Here is a 12,216-nt window from a genome sequence, read left to right on the forward strand (position 1 = left end):
CAAATAACACATGTCAAGCAATAAATTGTCTAGCATGACGTGTTTGACATGTAAGCGCAATTGATATACACGCTCGATTGGATGTGTTTATTAGTAATCATTCCGTCAAGTTGAGATGTTCAAATAGAAAAATTATAAGTTTATTTACCAGGCTGGTAATTGGGTGCAAGTTTAATTGGCCAGGAGGCCATTTTGCCTATCAAGAATATAAGGGGGATCCATACTTTTATGTTAAGAGTGTTAAAGTGGGAAAACCTAATTCTAGAAAGGTCTAACATTTGGGCCCGTTTGCTCATCAAACTGTCCCATTGGGACCATGTAAGTTTTCATTTGCTTACCCATGCGGTAACTCCATGATTACAATTTGCTCATTTTCTTCCTTTTTTTTAGGACCATTGCATTGAAGACACTTTGTCATGAAACATGCCAACATCAAGCTAGGCTACTCATAACCAATCCAGGACCAAACTACCATAACTACCATCTTAACTTACCTACAAGTCATAAGAGATTATTCTCCTGGCCTCAGACTTCACGATTTTCATAGCTGTGCCTCACCATCTATAATCCATTATCACCATGTCAAAGGAAGACAATAATACTGATGAGAAATGAAAAATGGATGCAATTGTGTGAGCAAAGGAAAGCCTCATCTCAAAATATCCTCAAAGCTAAACATTTTCCACCAATAATATAATGTCAATCAAAATGGAAATTTGATACCCCTTTGGTGGGACTGACAATTCAAGAACTTTCAGCACGGTTGAAAAACAGTTTGTTGCGAGTTGAGTTCGTCTAGCTTTTCCAAAAGTTTCAAAACTAGGATCAACAACTTCAACAAAATGTATGCACTGACCTTAAAAGAAAAATTATTGTTAGATCACTAAATTCTGTGTTTAAACTTCAATTCTATGCTCAGCTCGGCTCATGTTCATGTAATGTCCCCCTATGCGCGGTGAGAGAACAAGCTGCAATTCTGGCCTGCATCAGAAGATGATTGGGCAGAGTAGTTTAGGTTAATTAAATCTAGTAAGTAAGACCTGAAATGAACAGAATTAGTTCAAACTGATGGTTTCTATTATGACCCCTACCTATAAGCTTCATCAAAATAATCCAATAAAGAACCACAATCAATATATCTGCTCAATGAAGTGGAGGGTGTCAATTGGTCTTCTTTTCCAGTGTTTCTATACTTATACTACTGTATTTGAGTGTTGATAGTACTTATAAGAAAACGATAAGTGGTAAGAAGAACATTAAAACCAGTCAAACTGACCTTATAAAAGAGTTGAGAGAAAGATTCGCCACTTGGTACTGCTACCTGAAAGTAATAGAGCAGACGACAACCATAAAGATCAACATGAATCCAGATCAACGGATTTCTCTTCTGCAAAAGTGATAAATAACTACTAATGAAAACTTATGGTAAAATAAGGGTCACCGTCTAGTGAAATTTGGCTCAAGCTAACAAAGTAAACAATCAGCATACACAAACCCTTGAAGATTGAAGCACTAAATAGTCAAAATTTTCAAGTTGAATTCTAGTAGGAAGAGTTAACATTCTCTTATTACTGTACCTTTGACAGAATATAATATCAGTATACATGTTGATGATAGTGAAACTCGGGGAGAGAATTTGCAGATGAATGGTAATCAGGAGCCGTGCCTCTGGTAGAACTATACTCAGTTGATAGACCACCAAGATGGTATTTAGGTTGTAGGTCTGCAGGAGGGTTATAATTGGGATGTCTGCCTGGCGGGTGCACAGGATCCTGGTATGACAAATGCTCATGATATAAAGCATACGGATAAAGGTTTACAACATCTTGGTGCCTTGTCTCCAAATTTACTGGTTGATATTAATGATGCCCTACTAATCCATCTCGTTTGGAATAATCACAATGCTCTATTGCTAGAGCCTCACTTCTGTAAATATCAGGATTCTTTAGCAGTATGTCCCTCCTATAAGCATCATGAGGCTCCACCAGTTGCACCTCTCTGTAAGAATCATGACTCTGTGTCATTGTGTTCCGTCCATGAACACCTATTCCCAAAGTTCTGTTATGTGATTGACCAGTAGCAGATGGTAGTAAATATTGAGGCAAAGCTAATGACACTGGTGCAGTTGTAACTACATTACTTCTGTGCAGACGTGGATATGCATGGTACCTAGACTCTTCCACCCACGTAGCTTGTCGAGCACGTTCAGATTGTCTCTTTTTATTCATATGCTTTCCCGTAATTCTGCCCCTCTTGTCCATAGCACTGGTCTCTGATTTGAGTTGTGCACCCGACTCCTTGGACCCGGACTCTTCGCTAGCATAAATGAAAAGCTTGCACAAGTCCTTCACCTATTCATTAGCAACACATACAAATAAACTGATGGCATGATCCACACAAGGCAAATTTACAATCAACATCCAAACAAGTGTGAGGATTTCAAATAAATGCAAATACAATGTATAGATACCTGTTTTGTTACCATTCACAGAAAAATGTTCAGATACCTGTTAAGGTCAATTTGCAATCAAACTTTGTCCTCGTGTAATAGTTCGTTTTAATCGCTTGCCTAAACTTCTCCTCTGCTAATGGCAAGCAATCTTCAACAACAGAAAAATGAACCTGAAATCATCAGATATATGGTTAAGACAAAATGGCCATTCAAGCAATCATATCCATAAACTGCACAAAACTAATTACCAACACAACACAATTCTTGAACCTAATTTTCATTGAGGGAACAAACCAATAATTACTGTAATATACATGACATTATTGCCGGTTACATAATTAATGTGGAGGCACAATGCGTTCAGTCTCATCTCACAATACAAAACTCACAATACACCACCCTCCCAGCCCCTCGACAACCAGCGACCTCACTAAACTCGCAATATAAAACTCATAGTGCACCACACCCCGGCCCTTGACCACCTGGCACAAGAAGCTATCGTAGGGACGAGCACCGAGAGAAAAATGTGAACTTCTCAAAATTAAAGATAACGTATTGTAGGTAATATGTGATACCTTGGAAAATTTACCTGCATTAAAAGGTAGTTATTATCACTTGAAATTCAAAAAACTGACCAATAGCATGGGAAAGAACAGGATGGTCCTTTGTCGTCATTGGCACACTGATGAACCACGCAGTAGTGCAGTAAGCATGAGTGCAATCACTGTTATAACAAGCTTTTTTACGTGCCCCTATCTCAGATGAAAGTCTAAAGACCTCAAAATGGAAGAACGAGCTCTATTACATGCCCCCAGACTCTATCTTTCGAGATGCTTCACAATCTAAAAGATAGTTTTCTACTGACCTTCTGCCCAACCAATCTCTTATTTTTCACTATCATCCTATAAACATCATAAGGGAAAACAACTAAATAGAGAAAATTTCTAGAACTTCTTGTACTCAGTATACACATGGGACATTATCTTGTAGAATAATTTCAGATTTTAACTACAATAAAAGAAACAAAGGAAAGAATACCTCCTCCCCAAATTGATATACCCAAAAATGGTCACTTGTACAGTTTTGTTCTTTGATATAGGATAATGCACATATTCAATCAATTATATTGCTAATTCAGCTCTTAGTCTCCAGAATAGAGCACAATAATCCACCAGAGAACTAAATTAGGGCATCAGTGCAAAGCATCGACAAAGAATCGTTGTAAATATAAACTGCTCACTAGAAAATATTTTTACCTAAAAGCATGTGTGAAATAGTTTCATAATTATCAAATAACTACAGCTTTTCCAACACTACTTTTCAAGCTCAATCAGATTTATTACGGACGCAAACAAACGTTTTGTTATTCCACAGGGAAAGAAGAAAAAAACGTCAGCAGATACTTTTAGGGAGTCACAGCCTATTGAAGAAAAATGAAGTACCTCAACCTAAATTGAATATAATTCATCTCTATGACCGATTCATCCAAGTAACAATGTCAACAAAATCATAGAGTTAATTTACTGTGCAAATTGCCAAATTCACTACTTAGGAAAGGCCGTGAGTAAAGCAATTACTAGTTCAAACGGAAGAACACCAGAGAAAATAGAGAAGGAAACAGGGTAAGTGGAGGAGGTGGCAAACGAACAAGCTATTACGCAAAATGTTAACATTATTGATAATGTATTCAAGGTCTTATGACTCCATTCTTTAAAGATCCTAGAGATGTTGTTAGCTCTTACCATTTATTGGTCAGAGGCCAGTTTGGTGTTGCATTTTACGACTAGAATTGTTCTTCAAATCAAACAAAGGAGTATAAAATAGTAAAAAGCTGGAGCTCAAAGAGATTCAAAGTCGTACTAGCTGTTAAGTTAAATTCAAAGGTTTCAACGATGACAATATTCAATTACTCTATTTCGCAGGAATCATCAAAAGGAAAGAAAAATAGCTATCTAACGCTGTGATTGCTAAAGCAATGGACCTGAAGAAGGAATCAAAAGCGTGCAGATCTACTCGGCCTCAATCAAGAAAATCAGATTACCAATCAAGGAGTTATTGCCAGCAAATATTCAGTATCCTTAATTAAAGCTCAGTCAAAGGCTTGATTGTCTTATAAATGAAAGTTGTAATAAGGAAAGACACAATCGAATCCGGCCCTTCCCAAAGAGTAGGATTCGAAGAGGCACCCCTGGGTCAAATCTTTTTAAAGATCTCGTGCCTCTATTTCTAGTCAAGACTCAACGGCTCTTTTGCTCACCTATAAGAAGGCTACTACGATCAATTGGAACACTTGTGCAACTACATACATTGTTTTCTAAGTCTCTCTACTTCTTAGCCTAAACACTGTAATCTTAATTTTATAAGTATCTCAAAAGACGGAAGAGTTAGAACACAAAAAAGAGTTGTGTCATTATTAGAGATTCACTGTTGTTGTACTTCGTTGGTGGTGAACGAATCAAAACCATCCTTGTTGTAATACTTTCAAGATCTAAAAGGAACCCTTGTGACCTAAGGAAAACTGGATTCAAGTACCACACCGGTATGGAACTAGTATAAAATTGTTGTATGTCATTCTCTTTCAGTTTACTGTTATTTTACATTTTGCTCTCGATCTAGTCAACTAAAATCATCGTTAGTCGACTAATTTTTTATAGACCACAATTCAACCCCTCCCTCTAGTACTTTCAATTGGTATCAGTGCAAGGCTCACAAACTTTGCTTAACAGCTAGTGGGAAAAAGATCACGGGATCAAACACAGTCGTTGGTGCACTATTTCAAGAGGGAACCTCTCAAGTTCGACCACCATACTTCAATGGACAACACTTCTCTCATTGGAAAGTGCGTATGGAAACATACACCATGTCTTATAACATCAAAGTCTGGCGAGTGATCAAAAAGGGAAATCTTCCAATTCCCCCAAAGAAAGATGAAAATGGTCAAGTAATAGTATCCACTTGACTTAGATGACTACACTGATGAGCAAGCTGCTGTCATAACTGTGATTACCAAAGCAAAAAATCTGCTGTAAAATGCTATCAGTGGTGAAGAATATGAAAAGATCTCAAGTTGTAAAACTGCTAAGGAGATGTGGGACAAATGGAAGTCACATATGAAGGGACCAATAAGGTAAAAGAAACGAGGATAAATCTATTGGTTCGTGAGTATGAGCTATTTCAAATGAAGGACGGAGAATCGCACTCGAATGTCAGGATCTTGATAAAATGTCCTATGATGAACTTAGAGGTGATCTAATAGCTTTTGAGAAAACTCACTTGGATAGACAGATTCAACAAGAAAAGAAGAAAACAGTCGCCTTCAAAGCAACTGTGGCTGAACCAGAAGATGAAGAAGAAAATGAAGGAGGAGAACAGGACGAAAATATAGCCATGCTTTCTCTAGTTGTAACTAGCATGATGAAGAAAAACAGAAATAGAAGAAGAGGTAAACCAAACTTCAGAAAGGGAAGGATAAACAATGAAAATGATGGAAGATGCTATGAATGTGTAAACATGGACACATTGCTGACTGTCCAGAACTAAAGAAGAAGCTAAGCAGGAATATTCAAAGGAAGAAGTCTTTTGGAGCCTGGAGTTTGAAGAAGAGTCTGATCATGAAGAAATTGCAAATATGTGCTTCATGTCCATAGAAGATGATAGTAATGAAGAATTAGGAGAGTGTGGGTTCTTAGGAAACAGAGGAATAAATGAAGAAGAAGACTTAGATCAACTTGGTCTCATGGCAAACGAGGGAACTAGTGAGGTACGTCCCCTAAATTGCCGTAATTGTTATGAACTCCAAGAATTATTGATATTGCTCTTGCATATATTGAACGAGTTCTAAATGAACTCAGAAAGGTTCAAAGAGAAAAGAAAGAATGGGCCCTGAAGCTAGAAGTTTTTGAAATTGAACGTGATATGCTACAGGAAGAAGTTAATGAACTTCAACTTCAATTGAATGGATTGCAAAAATCCACTAGTCATAGTTCAGTCAAATCAAATCAGATTGTTCGTCACAAACAGAAGAAATCTCATGGGTGTTCCTTTTGTGGTAAAAATGGGCATAATACTAACCAATGCAGGAACAGAATCAAGGCAGAAAAAGATTCTGAAAATTTAAATAGTCCATCTTGTTTTTATTGTGGTATAAAGGGCCACACCTCAAATCGCTGCAGGTTTAAGGATAACAGAAGATGGGTCCGGCGACCAAAATCTTGAAATCAAACTAACACTCAGCATTCTAACCTTTCAGGACCCAAGCAAGCTTGGGTACCTAAAAATAAGTAATTTTATTTTACAGGAACACCGCAATAAGAATCGAAAAGGAAAATGATATCTCGACATCGTGTGTTCCAGACATATGACTGGTGACAAATAATTGTTCGAGAGTCACCAAACTAGACGGAGGAATAGTCGCATTTGGAGACAAATCTAAGGGAAATATAATTGGTATCGGAAAAGTTCCTCTAAGCTCAACATGTGATGTAGATGAAGTCTACCTGGATGATGAACTCGTCTACAATCTTCTCAGCATTAGTCAACTATGTGACAATGACTACGAGGTTCGTTTTAAGAAACATGGTTGGTTTATAAGAGATGAATCAGGTAAAGTCATTCTTTCAGGTAACATCGATAAAAATGTCTATACTATTAGCAACCTAGATAATCTTGGGATCAAATCTGTCTTACTTCTATAATTGATGATCCCTGGGTCTGGCATAGAAAACTTGGTCATGCCAGCATGCATACCATTCAAAAGCTTTCTAAACATGATCTCGTTATTGGACTTCCTAAACTAGATTATTCAAAGGATCATATTTGTGATGCATGTCAACTAGGAAAACAAACTCGCTCATCTTTCAAAATCAAGAATTTTGTTTCCACCTTAAAACCTCTCCAACTATTGCATATGGATTTATTTGGTCCAACTAGAACTGCTAGTATAGGTGGTAGAAAATATGCTTTTGTTATTGTGGATGATTTCTCTAGATTTACCTGGGTTATGTTTTTGAGTCATAAAGATGATGCTCTAAAGAATTTTGAGGTTTCTGTCAGAAGGTTCAACAAGAAAAGGGTTACTACATCTCTTCTATCAGAAGTGATCATGGAGGAGAATGTGAAAGCAGAGCTTTTGAAAACTTTTGCAACGATCAAGGAATCTCTACAACTTCTCTTCACCAAGATCTCCGCAACAAAATGGAGTGGTAGAGCATAAATATAGAACCCTACAAGACATGTCAAGGACCATGATTGTGAAAAATTCTCTACCTCACCATTTCTGGGCAGAAGAGGTAAGCACAACTTGTCACATTATCAATAGGTGTCTGATTCGACCTATTCTCAAAAAGACTCCTTATGAACTATGGAATGGTAAGAAACCCAATATTATCTATTTTCACCCGATTGGATGCAAATGCTTCATTCACAACAATGGAAAGGATAATTTGGGTAAGTTCGATCCTAAAAGTGATGAAGGTATATTTCTTGGTTACTCTCCTTCAAGTAGAGAATATAGAGTTTACAATAAAAGAACTCTTTGCATTGAAGAATCAATTCATGTTGTTTTTGTTGATACTAACCCTCGTCCAAGGAATGAAAAATTTCCTGAATATGAGGAATTCCTTTTATCCCTAAATCTGTCATTACAGGAAAGGATCATCAAAGTGAATCAGCTGATCAGCAAACTCAACCAGCTGAAGAGTCTGTAGAAATTCATGAATCATCTCAAACAGACCAATAGACTAACTTAGAAAGAGATCCTCCCTCAAACACCCCAAATGAATGGAAAAGAAAACCTGGCTATCCTCACAAGTTTATTATAGGAGATCCACGGGAAGGAATCACTACAAGAAGATCTCAGAAAAACAAATCTCATGTGGCTCTTATTTCTCAACTTGAGCCAAATAAAGTGGATGAAGCTCTGAAAGATACTCACCGGATAAGTGCTATGAAAGTGGAACTAGATCAATTTGAAAGAAACAAAGTATGGGAATTGGTTCCAAGACCTTCCAACTCCTCAATCATTGGAACTAAATGGGTATTCAGAAATAAATTGAATGAATCAGGTCAAGTGCTTCGAAATAAAGCATGATTGGTTGCTCAATGATACTCTCAGCAAGAAGGAATTGACTATGACGAAACCTTTGCTCCTGTAGCAAGACTTGAATCCATTCGAATATTACTTGCATTTTCTGCTCATAAAGGTTTCAAGCTATTTCAAATGGACGTTAAAAGTGCGTTCCTAAATGGCTACATCTCTGAAGAAGTATATGTAAAGCAACCACCAGGATTTGCAAACCTCACCTTTCTTGATCATGTATACAAGCTGACTAAAGCGTTGTATGGTCTCAAACAAGCTCCGCGTGCCTTGTATGAAAGGTTAAGCTCTTTTCTTTTAAATCAAGGGTTCAAAAGAGATGCATATTTTGCAGGTGACAAAACTGATAGGAAAAACACTAGTGGCATGTGTCAACTCTTGAATGCATAGTGTCTTGGCATAGCAAGAAACAAAATTGTGTTTGCCCTATCAATGACTGAAGCAGAATATTTAGCTGTCGGCTGTAGTACACAAGTTCTATGGATTATGCATCAACTTCTCGACTATGATTTATATCTTACCTCTACTCCTATATTTTGTGATAATACCGGTGTTATTTGCTTATCAAAAAATTATGCGCATCATTCTAGAGCAAAGCACATAGAAATTAAGCATCATTTATCCGTGATCATGTCGCTAAAGGTGATATTGATTAGAATTTATTAGTACTGATTCTCAACTTGCCGATATTTTTACAAAACCACTTTTGAAAGAAAGATTTTTTTTTCTCAGGAAAAAGATTGGCATTTTGCCAAATTTGTAAATCAAATCTTTTTACCGTGTTCTAAAATATTTTGTTTCCTTAAGTATGTGTGGCTTAATTAATTTTTGTATAGGTGTAATAATTGCTTCTTCATCAGTGCCGCCGATCAGTCACTTCAGAACCATCACTTCCTTCTGAACCCGCCTTTTTCTTTAACCAAGGTGACCCTTCATTACTCCAAAAGCATCGATAAAATCCCTCACATCTCTGTTACTCTCTTCATTCTTATCAAACAAACCTTCTCACCATGGCCAAAAGAAATCCCTCTTCCTCCACTGCAACTAGACGAAGCCGAAGGTTTCAAAAACCCTCAACCCTGAAGAACCTGTAGATTTGGAGTCATCTATTGACTCAGATTTTCTCAAAACGGACAATGAGAGTAGTGAATCCTCCGAAAATCCTCCCATTAGTCAGAAAAAGGTAGAAAAAAAGCCCATGGAGCAAACCCCCAAAAAGGCTGCATGCACGAAAGGAAAGGTAGAGAACACTGAATTCGGACCTGAGGACAAGTTGATCTTTTATGGCCCGAGTGAAAAAGCAAGGTTTGAGTCTTATAAGTCAAAATCTATGGCTTATGGACGCATTGTAAGTCTTTCTCTCATGAAAAATCTGCACTGTGAGGTGACCTTTATATTTGATTTTCAGCATCTCTCTTCTCTGTTTAACACTTTTGGTAACTCTGTTTATGAGGAACCTGTGAGGATGTTTTATGCAAACCTTTTTGCGAATGACAAAGATGACCTGGAATCTATGGTGTTAGGCACTAGAATTGTTCTGGACTCTTATCAATTTGAAAAGATTTTCTCTGCTAAGTTTAGTGGGTTTGATGTTTTTGTGCAAAATTCTTAGCCAAAAGATTTTGAAGTATCCTTTGAAGAAGCCAAAGTCTTTTTATCTGATAACCCCCCCTGATATTGGCCCCAAAAACCTAAAGTTTGAACATCGTGTCTTAGCGCACATGATTGCTACCACTTTACTCCCCAGAACTGGGTCCCTTAGCTCTTTATCCACTAGAGATGGTTTTGTCCTTTACTGTCTTGTTAATAATATAAGACTGGATTGGTTTGTATGGATTCTCCAATACATGCTTGAAAGTATTTGGGACATATCTCCCTCTACTGCTTGTTTACCATATGGTCTGCTCATCTCACACATCCTCAAAGTTATGAAGGTAGGTTTGCCACTATTTACACCCAAGCACATTACCATCAATTATGATAAGATAGGCTTTTCAATGATGGGGTACACCTTGGGTGATGATGGATGGGTTAAACGCGCCAAAGTTGACAGTATTGCAGTGCCAGTTGAAGTTCAAACTGAACAACCAGCATCTCAGTCGACTGCCTCTCAAAATCTTCAGCAGCTGCAGAAATATTTGGATGAGGTGAAACAGCTAGTGGTTGAGATGAAGGAACAAGTGGATAAAATTAGGGAAGTTACTAAGGAGACAGGTACAAATGTGGCTAAGCTCAAAATTGATATAGGAGCTACATGGAGACAAGGAACAAGGGCTTTCAATTCTATGACTAAAAAGATAGATAAGCTTGTCAAAGATGTCGAGAATTCCTATGACTCCTTCTGCACCAAAGTGATCAACACCCTCAAGTACTTCCTGGGAAGAAACTAATGTGTATTCGTGTGATGGGTTCAAAAACAATATTTTCTCTTTTCTTGTTTTTGCTTGCTTGCTGGTAGTCCTTATAAACCTTTTTGCTTGGGTCTGTATAACCTATGCCTATGCTGAAGGCATTACTTTTGCTGCACTATCTAGCTAGTTATTATGTATATTACTTCCTATATTACTTTTTCTTGTGTTGTTTTCTTTCCCTTTTTGATTGATGTCAAAGGGGGGAGAACATGTAAGAGAAGTAAACAGGTAGAGAAGTAATTTAACCTCTTAGGGGGAGCAAGCATCAAGTCAGGATAATTCAACCTTTCAGGGGGAGCAACCTAGGAAGTGAAATAAAAAGGGAAGTTTCATAATTAATGTTTATTCTCTCTTGATTGTCATCATCAAAAAGAGGGAGATTGTTAAGTTAAATTCCAAGGTTTCAATGATGACAATGTTCAATTACCCTCTTTCGCAGGAATCATCAAAAGGAAAGAAAATTAATGAGAAGCTATCTAAAGCTGTGATTGCTAAATCAATGGACCTGAAGAAAGAATTAAAAGCCTGCAGATCTACTCGGCCTCAATCAAGGAAATCAGATTACCAATCAAGGAGTTATTTCCAGCAAATATTCAGTATCCTTAATTAAAGCTCAATCAAAGGCTTGGATGTCTCGTAAATGAAAGTTGTGACAGGGAAAGTCATGATCGAATCCGGCCCTTCCCAAGAGCAGGATTCGAAGAAGCACCCCTTGGGTCAAATCCTTTCAAAGATCCCGTGCCTCTATTTCTGGTCAAGACTCAACGGCTCTTTTCCTCACCTATAAGAAGGCTGCTAAGATCAATTGGAAGACTTGTGCAACTACACACATTGTTTTCTAAGTCTCTCTACTTCTTATCCTAAACACTATAATCTTAAGTTTTTCGGTGTCTCAAAAGATAGGAAGAGTTAGAACACAAAAGAGAGTTGTGTCATTATTAGAGACTCACTGTTGCTGTACTTCGTTGGTGGTGAACAAACCAAAACCATCCTTGTTGTAATACTTTCAAGATCTAAAAGGAACCCTTGTGATCCAAGGAAAACTGGATGTAAGTACCACACCGGTACCGAACGAGTCAAAATTGCTGTGTGTCATTCTCTTTCTGTTTACTGTTATTTTACATTCTGCTCTCAATCTAGTTAACTAAAATCATCGGTAGTCGACTAATTTTTAATAGACAAGGGAAGGGTCGGATAAACATTGGGTACAAGTGACTTCACCCTCCTTGAACACTACTCACATTTTTCATTCTTTTTAG

At 37.5% G+C, this 12,216-nt stretch overlaps 1 long non-coding RNA gene across 1 annotated transcript; it reads right to left on the reverse strand.

Annotated features, from left to right (window-relative positions):
- Positions 1-633: 633 nt before the first annotated feature.
- LOC109243866 lies at positions 634-4,665 on the reverse strand. The gene is made up of 5 exons (XR_002070634.1): positions 4,434-4,665; positions 2,508-2,622; positions 1,578-2,351; positions 1,277-1,321; positions 634-981 (listed from the first exon to the last, which is right to left on the reverse strand). It is a non-coding gene; the product is annotated as an uncharacterized LOC109243866 (long non-coding RNA).
- Between the last annotated feature and the right edge of the window lie 7,551 nt (positions 4,666-12,216).

The sequence above is a fragment of the Nicotiana attenuata genome, unplaced genomic scaffold (assembly GCF_001879085.1).
Source record: "Nicotiana attenuata strain UT unplaced genomic scaffold, NIATTr2, whole genome shotgun sequence".
Lineage (NCBI taxonomy): Eukaryota > Viridiplantae > Streptophyta > Magnoliopsida > Solanales > Solanaceae > Nicotiana > Nicotiana attenuata.